We start from the raw sequence: 18,619 nt of genomic DNA, 5'->3' as shown, positions 1-18,619 counted from the left end.
TATAGTAGTGTAGGACCAAAATATACACCTTGGCGAAGAAGTACTTTCCTACTAGAAGAGTAATTTGTGGGTTTTGCGTATCTCTTAGAGTTCTTTTCCTTATAGGAATCTTCTCAATTAAGGCTATACGTGTATCTCAAGAATTCTCATTATGGCATATGTGTGGAGGTCAAGCAAAGCCATATCGAACTTATCACGAGACACAAGTTGATTCCGACTAGGAGTGCATGAATCCTTATCAATACTAACGGATACCAAATGCTATAACCGTCCACTACACGTCCTTGTAGCTTTTACCCGTCGACCCTCCTTATGTTAACGCCGCTCTGTCATGATTAATGAAGAAAGATCCGTCTCATATTTGATCCTCTTCAATGTTGATTTGGGCAAATTACATTGGCTCAAATCGTAATAAATATAGTTTCTGCTGCTTCTCCCTGGGACCATGTCTCTCCCTGTGCAGCTCCAATTCGTGTTGTTAGATCCTCCAATAGATCTTCAAACTCTATACATGGTGGGAAGTCCTATCAACTGTCTTTTCTTTAGGGAAAATTCAGAAGCATTTGAGATATATTATACTTGTGGTTAAGAATCTTTTTCCCCTATTTTTTTTTATATTGGGGAGTACGGGTCCTACGTTTTAAACCATGTTTCTTGAAAATATGCAGATACCCAGATAAGTCTAAAAATCATGCACCTAGAGATGGAATACAATTCTGGCCGAGCATGATAATTCAATTAATGGGCAAGTTTTTATTCTTTGATAAGATTTGAGTTGATGGTATTTTTTGCACAAGGATGACCACATGAAGTTGCTAATCCGTTAATCCCAGTAAAAGAATATAAGCTAAACAACATGAATCTTTGAACATCATTTAGCTGCCTTATTTCTAAATCTGCACTTCATCTATTCAATTTCTTGAATCTTCAAACAAGCAGTAATAGATGGTAGAATTTAATTTGACTTCTTCAAACTGGATCAAACTCTTATAATTTGATTCCAATCCTTTAAAATGACTTCTCTTAGAAATTATCATAGCAAAAAATAAAAAATAAAAAAAAATAAAAGAAAGCTCCATTAGAAATTAGACTTTAATTCTTATCCAAAAAAAGAAAAAGGAATTAGTCTTTAATTGTGCAAGACTCCCTCTTAAATTTCATATTAAATTTATTTTGACCAATACGAATTTTATTTTATAAGTATGAGTTATGAACTAGAAGAAGATAATACAATGTACCACTTAGTGTTTTTGTGTCCGATTTTGTAATACTTAAACTATAGTTTACTGGTTTTTTTTAATATAATTTCCTTTTCAATAAAAAAATAAAAACCCAAAACAATAATATTCCTTTTCATGCAAAAATAAAGCCCAAAACAATAATATTGCGATGTGTTCTCAAATTCCAATAATTAACAATTACATGGATATAAATATATGAAAGTATAGTATAAATTTACTAATTAAAACTCTCAAGCTCCCTCCCATTTGTGATTATTAAGAACCAAGTATATCCGGAAAATTATCTGTAATTATTAAAAACCAAGTATATATGGAAAACCAATTACATCTGGAACAATTCCATCATTGCTTGCAACTTCCAAACATATCTTCAATAGGATTATTCATTCCCGCGTTGTCCTCTTATCACATTAATTTTCTTGCACATTTTTTTAAAAATATTTTTAATGTGAAAAACTTTTCAAGAATTCAAGTGTTGGCTTCGGACCAGAACATGATAATAGGGAGTGATGGAGGAGAGCTGAGAACAAACAAAGAGATGAGTGATAGTGGATAATTAAAAATTAAAGTAAATTAATTTTTTTATTAGTTTTCTCCAATATTTCAATCATTTTTCTTTTTAAACATTGTAATATTTAGTGTTCTACTTTTATGACAAAATAGAAAGACAATTAAAAAAAATTGTAATATTTATTGTTCTATTTTTATAGATGTAAGTGCACAATTGCACCTGGACCCAAAGACAATCACGGGCTCAGGCCCAATGAGCCTTAAACAATAAAATTTGTAGAGTGTGGGCTTAAAACTTAGGTTAGAAGTACTGGGAGCTTGATAACAGGCTTTTATAAGTAAATACAGGTAAATAACGAATGATAATTGCAAATGGATCTCCTCGGACTTGAGCCGAGGACTACTTCTTTATTATTTCTCTTTCTTCCTTAAAGATTACAATTTCTTAATTTCTTTCTTAGTTCCCGATCCCCCTCCTCTCTGGCCTCCATCCCCCTTAAATACTTCCTTTCGTGACACTTTTTGGACAGTGACTAGAAGTTTTAGCCCTACTGTTCAAGGGTCACTTCCCCATTAATGCGGCCAGGGAGGTAGGTACAGTGCCTTTAATGCGGAGGTGGCAACCTTTGTCCTTGATATTTTCTTTAACACTGGTGCATCTAGAAGATTCAAGGTGTCCCCCTTTAACCATTAGTCTTTCCAGAGTTGTGCATTGACCTTCATAATGAAATCTTGAGTTCTCTTAAATCGGCCCGAGGAGGAACTCACCCTCGGTTGTATCCTCGGAACCTCGGCATATGGGCCGATTCGTAGAATTTAATTCTGGAGCAGGTCGGCCCTTCATGCTACAGTCCAAAGGCCCATATGCTCATTTGGGTCCTTTTACTCCCCACAATAGACAAAATAGAAAAACAATAAGAATAGTGTAGAAATTCGATCATACTATATGTATTTACAAATTTAAAAATTGCATGATATAATAACTAATATAGATAAACATATTTCATGCCTACTAAAAAATGCAAATATTCTATTAAAAAAATGCAAATATCCTCCAATAATTTATTTTTTACATTCTTAATAGTGTGTTATTAAATTTTTCTTCTTCTTTTATTAGACTTTGTTTCAACTGTTGCAAAAGTAACTAAATTTGACCAAAAATACTATATTTCAAATCAATTAGTTCTCATATAAATCTTAGAAAACTAATATCAAAATTTTATTATAGTTATAATTAAAGCACACTGAAAATAATTAATATAAAAATATATATGTATCCTATTAGTAATCTTTTTATCACATAAGATAATATCATCCCATTAACACGAAGAATAATTACATAGAATAATCTTTTTAATATATAACAGAAAGAAGAACATCATAATTCCAAAGAAACTATTATTGTTATTATTATTATTATTATTATTATTATTATTATTATTATTATTATTATTATTATTCCAAATAAAAATATTTTCTTATATAAAATTTATAAAAGTAATCATATAAATACCTCCCATAAAAATAGTTAATTATAAATAAATAAAAAATTATTTTAGATAGTTTCAACCTATGGCGTAGGCGAATATTGAACCCTAGATCTCTTATACAACCATCAAAAACTTTACCAATTGAGCTAACTGAAACTCACATTAATTATAAATATTTAATATATCCATTTACTCTATTAGTTAATTCAATGAACTATTTTGATATAAATACAAACCTTGTTAATTTAGACACCTAAATAAAGAAATCTCAAGGAATGAGCCACATAAGCACATAGCATAACTTTATACTGTCCAGAGGTCTCTTAACTTGTGCATTGACCATAAAAATAAAATCCCTTAAAAAAAATAAAAATGAATAGTAGGACTGGGCCTAGACTTGAAAGTTGTTTTTAATGGCTGGGAACGAGCTCAAAAGGTATGCTCCTCCTCCAGCCTAGGCTAAGTTGGGCCCTGTGTTTTTCTTTTTTATAAACATAAGCCCAACTCTACCCATGACCAGATATACTCCCCAAGAGTTGGACAAATCGTATCCAATACTGAAAATCCAGTTTCTTTGGATTTCAGCTAAATTGAATGAGAGATTGAGGCCGATATCTGACCATCATGGTGGGTAGCGGTGTCCTTTAACTCAAGGGCTTGGGCAAGTTCAAGATTCACTCAACCGAAGGTGGACCGATAAACATACCATTCAACTACCTTAGGCCCCTTTGGTATGGTAGGTTAACAACATACTTTTCAGTTTTTAAACAATATTACATATATTTTTATACATTTTTTCACTCACACATATTTCAAAAAAATACAAACAACATTACTAAAACAACGTTACCAAACGGTATATTAATGTCTCACTGGTTAACAAGCTTATGTTACTAAATCTCGTTAGGCCAATATCTATTGTTTAAAAAATATAAGACATTTATTTTTTTTTATCATATTTATTCTATAAAATAATCGATTCTTTATTTTTTTAATATAAAAAATGCAATTATCTTTTAACTAATATGGTACAATCTCAAACTTGGGTCATTGATTTAAGATGGGTCGAAATCGAATTCTGTTATGGATTTACCATAAGAGCATGTGGGTAAAGTTTGGGACTTGTTACTTCACTTCGTTTTTTTTTTTTTTTTAAATTTAAGGAAAAGATCAAATGTGTAGGCTTAATGGTGCATCATATAGCCCAACAAAATCAGGTTAGGCAAGATGAACACTTTAAATTTTGTTTTAACTTTCTTTTCACTTTTCCTTTTGTAATCGTATGAAATTTAGAAAATGGATGGTATTTCTCTGCTTTGATAAATCTTGAACTCAAACTTTACAACACAATACAAATTGCTCAGATTCCATATGTTGTACACCATCTACTATTAATTTGAAGTAATGAAAGGAAATAATATATTCATAATTATTGACAATAGTCATAGACCAGCATGATGCTTTGAAAAAATTGAGACTTATAAACGTTAGTCCCAAATTCTTCTTAAAATGATGTGATTTTTTTTTTCTCATAAAGTATAATTGATATAATATATTAGATTTTTTAAATTAAGATATCTATATTTATTATTTGAAAGTGTTTTAAATTTCATAAGTTTTTTTTTTAAGGAAGCATAATACATTTTGCATTCAATTATTATATAAAAATGTGAGATATTTTGTAAATAATGTAATGTGTTTTTAGTGCTCCTTACAAACAGTCATCATCTATACGTCTTGATCAGCTTAAAGATGAAGCAAATATAAGTAAATTCATAACTTGTATTAGGAAGAAAAAAAGACTTTTAATAACATGAGAAAATGTAATTTTATTAAGAACCTATCAACATTATGCTTAGAATATGACATAATTTTCAATGAAACAACTCATTTTTCTATACAAACCTCTCCTCCCAAAACATCACCAAAGTGAATTGAAAAAACTGAAATACTATGCTGATGTGGCTCACAACAAAAGCGCAACAACAATAAATGTTACGCTTTAGATTTTGATTTATTATATAGATAGATATAGATGATTTGTTATGAATTGTGCTTAGAGCAACATCATTTTCACTTTGACCTACCATTAACATCATTTTTATTATACAATAATACATTTATTGATTCATTTAATAGGAAAAATTCCAAAACTCCTTACATAAAAAAGAAGTGTTACATTCACAATATTTTCACAATAAATCATAGATTGTAAGTTGTTATTGATTATAATTTGAATACACAACTTAAATTACTTTTTTACTCATCCATAATAACCAATAACAAATTACCATTTAGAATTTGTTGTGAAAATATTGTGAACATAGTATTTCTCTAAATAAAATTCATCAACAACAATCAAGCACTAGTTCATGTATTCTTTTTCATTATTCAATTTTTTTCAAAATCATACTCTTTATTACTTTGCTTAATTGGCAAGTCTTTTTTACTACTTTCTAGTAATATTATTTTTAGTCTTGCTCTCTCTTTTTTCTTTTTCTCTTTTTTCGTTCCCTCAATCCCTTATATAGAATTTTATATAGAGTCCCGTTAACAAATCCGTTTTTGGAAATTTTTTATCGAAAATTGAAAAAATTGTTAAAATTTTTTCAATTTGCAATAAAATTTTTTCTAAAAAATGGTATACTATTGTGTGCTCTTAGAGCACACATTAGTTAAATTCTTTTATATATGTATAGAATCAACCTAGTTAGTCAAGACAATCCTAGGATCACTGGAGTCTAAAAAAAACTGAAGCCTACTGACTAGGCTAGTAAGCATAGAAGCAAACTAGGAGTAAAGGATGGGCTAAAACCATAGCATAGATGTCACAAATTCTTCAAACCTGTCATTACTTTCTCTCTTTCACTTCAAGGTTTCATTCTCAAGTTCAACCTCTAGAAAAAAGAGGGAGGCAAGCCTGCAAGGTGAGGTGATCATTTTCAACCTCCCAGTTTCCAACTTTTGTATCATTATTTTTTTTTAATGAAAAACTTGCTATCATTCTTGTAATCAATACTTATATCACACATGAACTATCTTGAATTTTGACAAAATTGGATTAACTCTTTGCACCCAAATTCAAAGTTTTTGACCCCTACAAGGATACATGTTCCATCCTTGTAGGGATGTGTAGCCCACGGTGCCTAGGTTTAGTGTAGCACGTGGCCACAACCCAGTGCAAAGCTTACTTGGGATCTCTATTTTATGATTGTAAATGGTGTTTGTGTGGAGAAATTATAAAGTTTTCACAGTGGACTACATTATTTGTTTACCATTCTACTAAAAAACTCTCACCTATTTAAAATTGTTGAGTTGAAAATTTTTTTAAAACAGAAACTGATTACTAACTCTACAATTTTAAACAATTAAGAGTTTTTTAGTGGAATAATAGACAAGTGACGTGGTTCAAAGACTTAATAATTTCTTGTTTGTGTGTGTATACAGGCCAAAGTTTTCCAAGGCTTCAATTAGGAAATTTCGGTTAGCATAGGCATGTGGGAAAGATTGTTCACAAGGAAAAACATCAAGATCTTAGTTTCAACTTTTGATCTATAGGCTATCATGATCCAAAGAAAGTGCCAATATTCTCCGAGTCATACAACATTATTAAGTTTGACTCTTGCAGAGGACTTGCATTTTCCCATGGTAATGTTCATATTTTTAATAAAGTTCTACTTATTCAAAAAAAAAAAATGTTTGACTCTAATATTATTTTTCACAATTCAAATAAAGTACTAATCATATCTAGGCCCTAAAAAGATTAGAGGTATAACACAAATGTGCACTACAAAAAAATGGGGCTATCCCAGCATTTTCAAAACCGCTGGGACAGCCCCAGAAAACGCTGGGATATGGTCAAAATTCCTATCCCAGCACTTTTTTTCCTGGCGCTTCTATCCGCCGAACACGTGTCCTTGGTTCCTAAATGTATAAGTATGGTCATGACCTAATCTTTTGTTTTTATTTAGAATAAAATAAAATATAAAATTGATAATTTAATTCACTCGAGATGACCAATTTTCTGATCATTAAGAGAAAGCGAGATTTTTTTTAGTTTTATTATGCTGTTATTCATAAATTCCTATGCACATAAAATTAGTGAGGAAATCATCCTCATGCACGGGCCATCACAATGAACTCCTAAAACATACGATCCAATTCCTATTTAAATACAAATTAAAATTAAATACTAATCCTAATCCTAATCCTAAATCTACTGCAGAAATCTTCATCCTAATCTGCTACAAAATTTTATTTGAAATTCAAGAACTTTATTTGAATTCAACTTGAAAACTAAATATCTCTTATCTTCTTATACTGCTATCTACGTGAAGTTCACTCTCCTTTTGGTGTTGTCTGAACTATAACATGTTGCATGATTGTCATGGTTCTCCAAAAGTTTTAAGAGGTTGGCTAAATATATAGTTTGAGTGTGAGGGTGTGGTATCAATGTTTTGTTCATTCTATTTTTATCAAATGACATAACAACTCAAACAGTCAAACTAAAAGATACAAATAAATTAAACAGACAATGCAGTCTGACCACTTCTATTGATCAATTTCCAGGTTGAATACCCATCATCTTCATGTAACAAAGCAATGCAATTGTTTTCAGTGCTTTTTTTGACACAACATAACTCTCACAAGTATTTATTCACAGACCATTCACATCACATATATTCCTAACTTCTACCATTAGTTTTAAAATCCCTAGCTAGTACATATGTCATATGGTGATTTATCAAAAAGAATAAATGCTAGTTTTCATATGTCATATAGTACATATTTATTCATGTTATTATGCTAGGTTTAAGATCTCTAGTACATATCTACGTCATTTATTGGTGATTTATTTTTCCCTACAGAGAGTGATGCATGCTAGTGTGCAAATGAAAACTATTGGTTGAAGAGGAACATTCCTTCTTCTTCTTTTTTTTTCTTTTTTTGCTTTTGTTTTGTTTTGTTTTTTTTGTTTTTCCTTTTCTTGATGAAAGTGAGGCATGGAAAAAATTTTTGTTTCTTTTGAGAAATAAAATATACCTATTTTAAAAGGGACTTCTTTCTCTCTCGCTTTTTGCAACAAGTCTAGAAATAATAATAAAAAAATCACAATTCTTTAGAGTTAAAGACAATACGTTATGATTTGTTTAAATGAAAATGAATATTAGCGATTGATTCAATCGTAACTTATTTCATGAATTTTTTTTAAAAAAAAACCTTATATATGGGTCAAAATAGGGAAATTTCTCCCCAAGAACAATATTGAGTCAAGTTGACTAAGTGTGCGTTTGATATTGACTTAAAAAACCAGTTTTTTTTTAAACTATTTAGCTTATTTTTGTTACTATTTGTGAGTCTCATTAAACTTTTTGGTACTATTCATGAGTCTTAATATATTATTTCAGCTACTTTTTATCTTTATTTACAGTATTTTCAACAAAAAATTTTCAGTTTTAACTAATAAGCCGTCCTGGTACAGACAAAAAACAGGCCAACAATTAAGGTGTGCTACAAAAATCCATAGCCAACCTTAAATGTGGGCTAGCAGCTTTCTCTTACTCTCATAACTCATTCACACGCATTCACAACTCTCACTATTTATTCTCTGTGAGTGTTTACATCTTCTTCACACACAAACATAGAGTTGTCAATGTTGACTACTCCCTTTGTCTCTTGGATGTTAATGGCCCTTCTTTGCATAAAGCAAGTGCACCTTTTTTTTTCCTCACAAAATTTCATACAACTTTAAAATGCTGATAGTGACAAATGCACCTTCGAGGTGTAAATAGGCCTTGGTTTTCACACACCAAAAGAAGAAGCATTAAGCTCAGTACCCATCTCTTGCTTCCATTCCCATTGTGTTCCTCGCCCTCAGGCAGTATCTTTCCAAGGCTCCACCATTTTTCCCCTTTACCATCAACACTTTAATTATTATTCCTTCACTAATTAGCCTTTATTTTCTTTTTCTTTTTTGTGCTAATAATTAGCCTTTATCCTAAGAAGAATGGAATGAACACAATAATATGGAACACAATAATTCTTAAATAAATATTAGGATATGACATTATGAAAATACTTGAGATGTCGGCCTATACCTCCCAATATATATAGGATCCGCATATATTAACAAATCTGTTTTTGAAAAAATTTTATTAGAAATTGAAAAAACTGTCAAAATTTTTTCAATTCTCAATAAAATTTTTTCTAAAAATTGTATACTATTCTGTGCCTTAAGGTCCGTTTGGTTGGAAGAGTGGAAAAGTGGGAGAATAGAAAATGGTGGGGGAGTGGAAAAGTGGTAGGATAGAAAAGATTTTATTTTCTCTCATATTTGTTTGGTTGAAGATAAAAAAGTGAAGGGATAAAAAAATGGGTTTGAATAAATTTACTTATATACCCTTATTAAAAAATGATACTCAATTAAAACAAAAAAGTAACAAATAACCACACACAAAAAATCACCCAAATTTATTAAAAAAAATAAAAAAATCATGTAAAAAAAATCATAACTAGTTAAAAAAAAAAAAAAACTACCACGCCCAGGCTTAAAAAATCAAAAGAAGAAAAAAAGAATAGGAAAAAAGAAAAGGCAACTGCCACGTAGAAGGAAAATAAAAATAAAAAAAATAAAAGCAACGTAGCTGCCCAGGAAAAAAAAAACAAACAAAAAAAAACACATACATAAGCCAAACGTTGTTGAAAAAAAAAAAAAAAAAAAGGCAACTTGAAGAAGTGTGCATGTATTGGGCATTTTTGTCCATCAAGAAAATATTTATCTTCATTCAGGTTTCTCTCCGTTTTGGAGAGAAAATATTTTGGTAGGCCAGGGGAGAAAATGTCTGAGTCCCACCATTTATTTTTTCTTCCTCTCCACCCAACCAAACATACTCCAAAAAAGTTTTATTTCCTATTTTCTCTCCAAAGTTTTCCATCTTCTCTGTTTTACCTCCAAACAAACACACTTAAAATACTCATCAGTAAAATTCATATTTATACAATGGGACTCACCCCTAGAGCTAAAGGGACCCACCACGGCTTTACTCTTTTGGGTAAAGGAGCATGGGCCCAGTACCAATATGCCCAATAAAAAACCAGTCTAAACGATTGAGCAAAGAATCATTTTCCCTAAATAGAAGAATTGACCAAATACAACAACTTGGTTGAATAATTTCACTGTTTGGATTGACAAGGTGATCCAACCAAGTGTTCCGAGGTAGAATCTTCATGAGCCTACCATCAAATTTCTAGGAAAGTTTTTTTCACTTCAATTAGCTTGTTGTAGGGGTCGACTATCATTTCAGCATTAAATACTCTGGCCCATTGCCACATCCCCACTTGAAATTAGAAGTAAGCACATTATGGGTCTTCAGTCGGCACCACATTAGTACATTCAAATGGTGTTTTCTTCTTTATAGGTCTTTGAGAGCTCTTATGGCCTGTTTGGATGGAAGGGGGAAGGAGGGAGAGTGAAGGGGAGTAGAGTAGTGTTGGCTAAAAATAAACTAATTTTGTGCTAAATCTACTCTACTCTACTCTACTCCCCCTCCCTTCCCCTCAATCCAAACAGACCATTAGTTTGGATAATGCTTACTGATTTTTCTTATATCATTAACAGTTATTGAGCCCCTTGAAGAATTAAATCTACTAATCATAGTTATTGAACCCAAATCTGCCCAACTAATCAAACTGGAAACCTGGTGACCCGGCACATAGATTAGTCGAAGTTCTTGATTAGACCACTTGTGTATGTAATCGGTAATCCAATCAAACCTAATGGGTTTTGGGTCAACTGTTCAACCCAGAAGGTTTCAATGACTTGAATGGTCTAAAGAAATCAAAAAGAAAGTTTCACCGCCGTGTCCCATCAAATTCAAAGTTACTATTATTGTGATTTAATCACTTTTCAGCTTACACTTTCTATTTATGCTTTTGACTATTTATAAATTGTTTTGTTCTATGATGTTAGTGTTAAGTGTCGTTATTAGTTTTCAGCCTTTAACATTTTCTATTGTTTTGTTCAACAATTTGCTTTTATTCCCTTTTTTTTATATTATATTTTTATGTTTGACCTAAAATTATAACCATTCCTACATTAATATAACCTTTTGTTAAACATGTTTTAAATTTTATTTTAGTTTAATTTACTGATTGTATATTTTATGAATTTTAAACTTTTATATACATATATATATATATATATATATATATATATATATATATATATTCAACCTTATAATTCGACCAGTGATCCATTGGTTAAACCAATAACCTAGTAATTCGACTTGTAAAGAAGGTCAGCATCTAATCCAATTTTAATAACTATGGTTTGAATTATCCCCACATTTGTCCGTCTACTCATACGTCACCAACACTACGTCACCAACACAGAGATGAGGAGTAGGCCGAAAGAAGAGAAAAGATGTAAATACTAAATGAGAAATGATATGTCCACAACATTTTTACAATATTTTTATAACAAATCTTAAGTGGCAGGTTGTTATTGGTTGTTATTGTTGGGGCAAAAAAGTAATCTTAGTGTTAAGTTCAAATTTGAACCAATAATAACTAACCACCTATGATTTGTTGTAAAAATGTTGTGGACGTAGCACCTCTCATACTAAATACATACTTTAGGTGTGGGAAGGGGTAAACTCCGCGAGAATGAGTTTTGATACATTGTTCCATAGAGGGAAGATCATCCTGACTACTCTTGTGTACAAATCCATTGTGTTTGATCTAAAACTTCATTAGTGGTTCCACTCACAAATTGAATTGCACTTTTACCCTATACATATATTATAATTAAATTATATATAATTTAATATATATATATATATATATATATATATCATGCTTATTTTAAGTTTTCAAAATAAATAACAACTATCAAATTCCTTAAAAACAGATCTTAATCTAAAGAAATTTTTCTAAAATATATATATCTCCCAAAACACTGAAGACACGCACAAAAGAATGTCTTAAATAAAGACAAAGCGAAAGTTTCAGTATATTTGTGCTTTTAAAATAGCCTATGTTTTGTCATCTAAACTTCCCGTTATTTATTTAAGACTTTCTCTGTTCTTCCTCTGTGTGTGTTAAAATTTTTAATATTAAAAAAAAATAAAAAAATAAAAAAAAAACTCCCCATTACTTATTTTGAATCCATCACAAAACATTGAAGAGCAAGCAGGAGCATTGATTATAATTAAGTATCCTGTCTCACCGACAAAAGAATACAATTATTACCCAAAATTGTCATGACCCTATATATTCAGAGATTTTATAATTACCATTTAGTATGGGCATATGGCAGTGACTTCCAAAAGTTCTTACATAACTAGAATATTTATATATATATATATATATATATATATATATATATAAACTAAAATGAATTAAAAACTTAAGCTAGAAGTAACATATGCAAATTTAAGGAAAACCTGTATGCAGAAAAGGTTTAAGCAATGACACTAAGAAAAGAACAAAAATTGTCGGTGGTGGTGGAGCAGAACTTGAACTTTATCAAAGGCTGAATTAATAGGACTTAAATTAATCTTATCATCCTTGAACTTTGCCAAAGGTTTGATAATTTTTCCTCGTAATTCATAGTAGTAAAGATGTATCCTCCTTGTAAACTATGCCTGGCCCTGGAGCCAGGTGTGTTATTGATTTGACAAAACCTCAAAACTCAAAAGTCTTGTTTATACCAATTGCAATTGCCTCACTTATTATTATTATTCATGATTATTACTCAAAATTCCAACTCCTAATAATTGGAGCAAAGGCAACTGATTCTACTGAACCTTCCTAGTGTCTAAGAAAGTGGCAATAAAGATGTTATTAAATTTCTTTGTAATGACTTTGACTGTAATTAATCAACATCCTAAGAATATTAAAGCAATGACAGAATTGAGCTATAACTATTTCAGTATTATACTTTAAATTTTTTATTCTAATCCGATCTCAATGCTATGTATTAACATTACAACAAAATCAATACCATCTTTTTCAAGAACATAATGATTAATATAACTACACGAGTGAATTTAATTGAAAAACTCAAATTAAAAAGATAAGTAATGTGCTTTAAAATTTAGGTAAACCCCTTAATGATGAGAGAGTCCTTTGAAGGACAATTTTTTCGCGCCCTTAGTGTATGGTTGGGTAGTGCTGAAAAGCACTTGCGTTTGCGTTTCACGTTTTCAGATGTGGATCCCGTGCATTGTTCACGGGACTCACAAGTACTTTTTTTACCAAAAGCAACTTCAAAACTGGGTCCCACGGTACTATTCACACATTTAGAAATTATTTTACTACAATATTTTCAGTAATAAGCAGTATCCAAACACACTCTTAAAGCATTAGTATTCAGAATTGTAAAACTCCTAATATGCTATATTTTAGCATCAAACCACAAAAAGTAAGTATTGACCAGGAGGCCAATTGTATAAAATTTACAACTGAGCAACAGTAGTGTCTTAAATTTAGAACCTACAATAGCAAGGATGCAAAAATAAAACAATGATTTTTATTCCTTCTTCTCCTAAAATATTTCTCTCTCTCTCTCTCTCTGTTATTTTATCGTATAGATATATTTTTTTAATATATTGTATATAAAAATAAAAGCTGGGATGTTGTCTGAATTGTGAAGTGGGACAATATAGTAGATAAAGTAACTTTTTAGACTGTAAAATATAACACTTTTTTTTTTTTTTTGCAATCACAAATGCTAACAGTTGTTGCACAACATTTGAGAGAGAGAGAGAGAGAGAGCTGGCTTTTAGTATAAATAAATAAAAATCCAAGTTTAGTTTTTTTAAGTGTTGTATTTTAGGTTCTGTGATTGAATTCGACTATGTACTTGGGCAATTGATCCATCAATACCAACAATATTATATTCTTTTAAGAACAATTCAATTTGATCTATTTGTTAAAGTAGATATGTGATTGATTTGAAATAAACCATCTAAAGAGAAAACTTAGTAATGTGTTTCAAAAGTTTGGTAAACCCCATGATGAGCTATTCCTTTCAAGGATATATTTTTGACACCCAGTTAAAGTATGCCATGTTTCTTTCTCCAGTTAAAGGGATAGTTGTTACAAAAACTTTTTACAAAGGGGGGGGAAGGGGTGGCTGGCTTTTAGTTGTTTGGCACTCTGCACTCATGCAATGGTTATTGGAATGGGAAAGTAAAGAGGAAAGGTATAGTGCCAGAGAACTCAGAGGATATATATATTTTCCCATTCCACTTTTGCTTTTTTGATTGCACACGTGTAGCTCACCAAGGCATACAAATGGCTCTCAGGGGTCTTGTCGCACTTCAATTTTTATTTGTTATATTTATAAATTTATACCACCTGGGTTCATTCATATATGAGTGGGTGTGGGTCTTTCAACTCTCAAAGCATCCAAAAAGAAATGAAAAGCATGTCCAGTGAACAGTGTTAGCTACACAATAATTTCTTGAATTTTCTGTAGCCTTATTAATGCTATTACATGTTGGTTGGTGGATTCCACTTATTTTATTTTTGGTGAAATGTTTTAGGTGGCTTCAAATCTCACCTATACCAAAATGGTAAAGTTTAACTCAAAACCAATTTTTAGAGTAATCTTCTCTAATTTATTACGTGATGATTTATGTGATTATCACTTTGTTTTATTTAAATAAGTCACACGACTCGTTAAAAATGTTAAATGATTAAAACTACACATGAATAGTCTTTTTAATAGCTACATAGTGAGTTGGAAAAAGATCTAGAGCTAAACTTTTTCCAAAAAAATCAATTAATATTTTAATTTAATAGTGACAAAAGAATAATAATCATAGAAAAAATACCGCTTCTATTGAATTTATAAGAAAAATGATATAAAATAATTTTACATGGTTTTAAGAGTCTTATAATTTAATGACATTGCATGGTCTAACTTATTAAGAGAATTAAGGTTTAAATCCCCTTCTCCCACTTATTGTAAAAAAAAACTATTTGTAATGTGGTTTCATCGAATTTTATTAAGAAAGTAAGAATTATAATGGTAAGATTACAATTTATGATTTTTAAATGACTACAATTGAACTTTTCAAAGTTTAATGGTTAAAATAGAACCTAATTTAAATTTTATGGACCAAATTGATACCCAAAATGTATGTATGTCACAATTAGAAAAATATCATTGATGCCTCCTTATTATGGAAATCAATGGTTACTAATGAAGTCAGTTATGCCTACCAATTAAGACCCATTAACATATTCAGTGAATAAGTTATCTCTATTACTTTTTAACCAATTACATCAACACAAATGCTTTTACCAAAATTTTATTATGAATTTGCATAAGCTTAGTCTTATATAATACACACCAGCTAGTAGCTACTTCCTTAATTTGTACTCTAATGTGAGCCTGCAACTACCTTAGATAAAATAGCCATCTATTTCATATAAGCAAAAAATATATATATCAATACACTTATACATACGTATAATCTACATTTATTCTTTAATAAAATAAAATAAAAGTCAAAATGATTATTAAAAAAATATAAAGGAAAAATAGAGAGTGAAAAGAGGAATTTTGCTTAGCATTTTCATTTTCCCAATTAGGCAATTTAACTGGTGTTGTTGAAACTCAAAATCTCTAAAATAACATAAGTATCATTATTTGTGGTATTGATTCAGACAATTACATGCTAAATTAAGAAGGAAACCATTTTACAAGTTGGGTCCAACCATGTTATTCTCATCGAATCTTCTAATGGAACTTTAAGAGTACATGTTTTAAATAGATTGTTGTTGTTTTCAAAGTCCTAACAAAGTACCTGATCACACGGTTACATAAATATTCTACATGTACTATATATAGTCTATGGATGGAATTAATGAAACTACAATTGGTACGAACATCTTCCTATCAATTATTGAAATATTGCTGGTTGTTTAGGGTCATTCTAAGACTACCTTTTCACTAACATTTTCTATTCTTACTTCTTCTTTTTTTCTTGCATTGTTTTATATGGTATTAAAAATTATTTTTGTACCACTCGTGTCTTATATACCTTGAAAGTGGAACTAATAAACTTGTGGAACTTGAATATTGTCCAAATCTTAACCCAAGGTCCTCTTGATACAATTTGATATTAAGGTGACTATTTTAAGTGAGAAATTTTCTTATATTTCAATATTAATTACCACCGCGTACTCTTGAAATGATAGTCATTTTACAAATATAAGTGTTTGTAGGGTGCGAAGGGCAAAGGTCGAAAATCAAATCTCTAGGAGGGAGCTTCACACATATATATACTTAGATTAAGCTATAATATAAATTCTATTTTATATAAATAAATAAATAAATAAACATTAATCAAATATTATAGAGTTTGTATTTAAAGTCAAATTTGAATTTTTTTTATATGTAAAATCATTAATTAAATTCGTATTCAAATTCTATTAATTAATTTACTTAACATAATCTATCTTAAGTAGGATTTTTATCAACTTTAATTTGGAAAAACTCCCATATGCTTAAACAACTGTAACTAGGGGTGTCCAGGCAAACCGGCAACCAGCCCAACCCATCCGACCTGCCCCCATCCGACCTGCCGCCACCCGATTCAACGACTCTGGCTGTCAAACGCGGTTTCCGACTTTGCTAACCTGACACCCAGTGGGTTGGTTATCAGTTTTTCAGTTCAAACCCCGTGAAACTCGACCCGAGCCGAAGTCCATTCAATATCTAGCCATTTTTTTCCCCCAGATTTTGGCCCCTTTTTTAATTAAATCCATCGATTTCTGGCACAATAAACACCAGATTTGGGCAAACTAGTGATTTTTCATCACGATTTGGCAAAAATCTCGCCGCATCCGACGGGATCTCACCAGATCTTGGATGGATCTAGCAAGATCTCACCGGATCTAGCGAGATCTCACCGCATTTTGAAGGATTCTAGTGAGATTGGTTTCACCTGAAATCCACCACCACCTGCCGGCAACCCACACCGACAAATCCGTTACTGTTACAAGTCGGTTGCAGGTTGAAAAACCACCCACCCAATCTGTTATGGGTTGGTTATGGGTTCGGCAAAAACTCGACCCGCTCGACCCATGAACAACCCTAATTGTAACCACCGCACACCCTTGGTGCGATGGTCACTCCACAAGTATCCACAAGTATAAATGCTTGTGAGGTGTGGGGGGCAAGGGCCAGTGTTCAAGTCTCCAGAAGGGAGTTTTACACACATATACATTTAGATTAGGTTAGAGTAAAAATTTTATCTTGTATAAAAAAAATTTAAAAAAAATAACAATAATAAATATTTTTAATAAGATTCTACAAGCAATACATGTGTTTGATAAATAAAATAATTTTGTTGCATTAAAATTAAGATATTTTCTTCTACTTTTAACACTTCACAAAATAAATTTATTTCTAAAAATAAATCAAAATTATTTATAATAAAATTAATATTATATTTAAGAAAAATTTTGAGGTAAAGAATAATATTTTTACAATATCATTGTCTAATTGAGACCCTGTAGGACCAAATTTATTGTGAATTAGACAATTGGCAATTGACTTAAAATAACCCTATATTTTGACAGAGGAAGACAAGTGAAATGGACAAGGATAGCAACCTTTCCTCTCTCCTAACTCTTCCCCCTGTTAATATTAGGCTTAATAAATATATGTGATGACATCTAACCACTTCCTTAAAATCAACTAAGGTCGGCGCATCCCCTTTTATATTTATATTTATGGTAGGCATGGTTTGAATTTAATAAAGGAGTTTATCATGTGAAAGGAATAAGTATCTTATTACTATACTTTAGAAGTATTTAACATTTACTCTTTTAGTGCATTTTTTTCTTCACAATTATCATATGTAGTTGTGATTAATTGTCTGTTACTTTCACATAAAATTGTTATTTTTTTTATCACTCATAGTCTGTTACATCAAAATTGTGGCACAGAAGGGTATGGTCCTCCGTGTTCTTCTTAAATTACTTAACTAATTATACTTGACAACTACTAATCATTATTAGGTTAGACCATGAAAGATCTTTTCATCTTAAGTGATTGAGGAAACAGGTAAAAAGTATGATGAAAGCTTTACCACGCGGAACCAAGGGACATCTTCAATCATAATTATCTTACCCCAGATATAAAATTAATTATATTCTAGCTTAGTTGTTAAATGACGCAAGTAATCACTCATTGTCAACCAAATTGCATTTCTATATTACTATGCCATGACTTATCTACAGGCTTGAATCCCACCACCCAATGGACCCCAATAAATAAAGTTGGAAGTGAGTTTTATGGAGTTGTTTATCTAGACAAACAAAATACAATTTTTAATAGAGATAAACTATAAATTTACC

Source organism: Castanea sativa, chromosome 3 (genome assembly GCF_040712315.1).
Source record: "Castanea sativa cultivar Marrone di Chiusa Pesio chromosome 3, ASM4071231v1".
Classification (NCBI taxonomy): domain Eukaryota; kingdom Viridiplantae; phylum Streptophyta; class Magnoliopsida; order Fagales; family Fagaceae; genus Castanea; species Castanea sativa.
Note: the sequence above shows the minus strand (reverse complement) of the source record.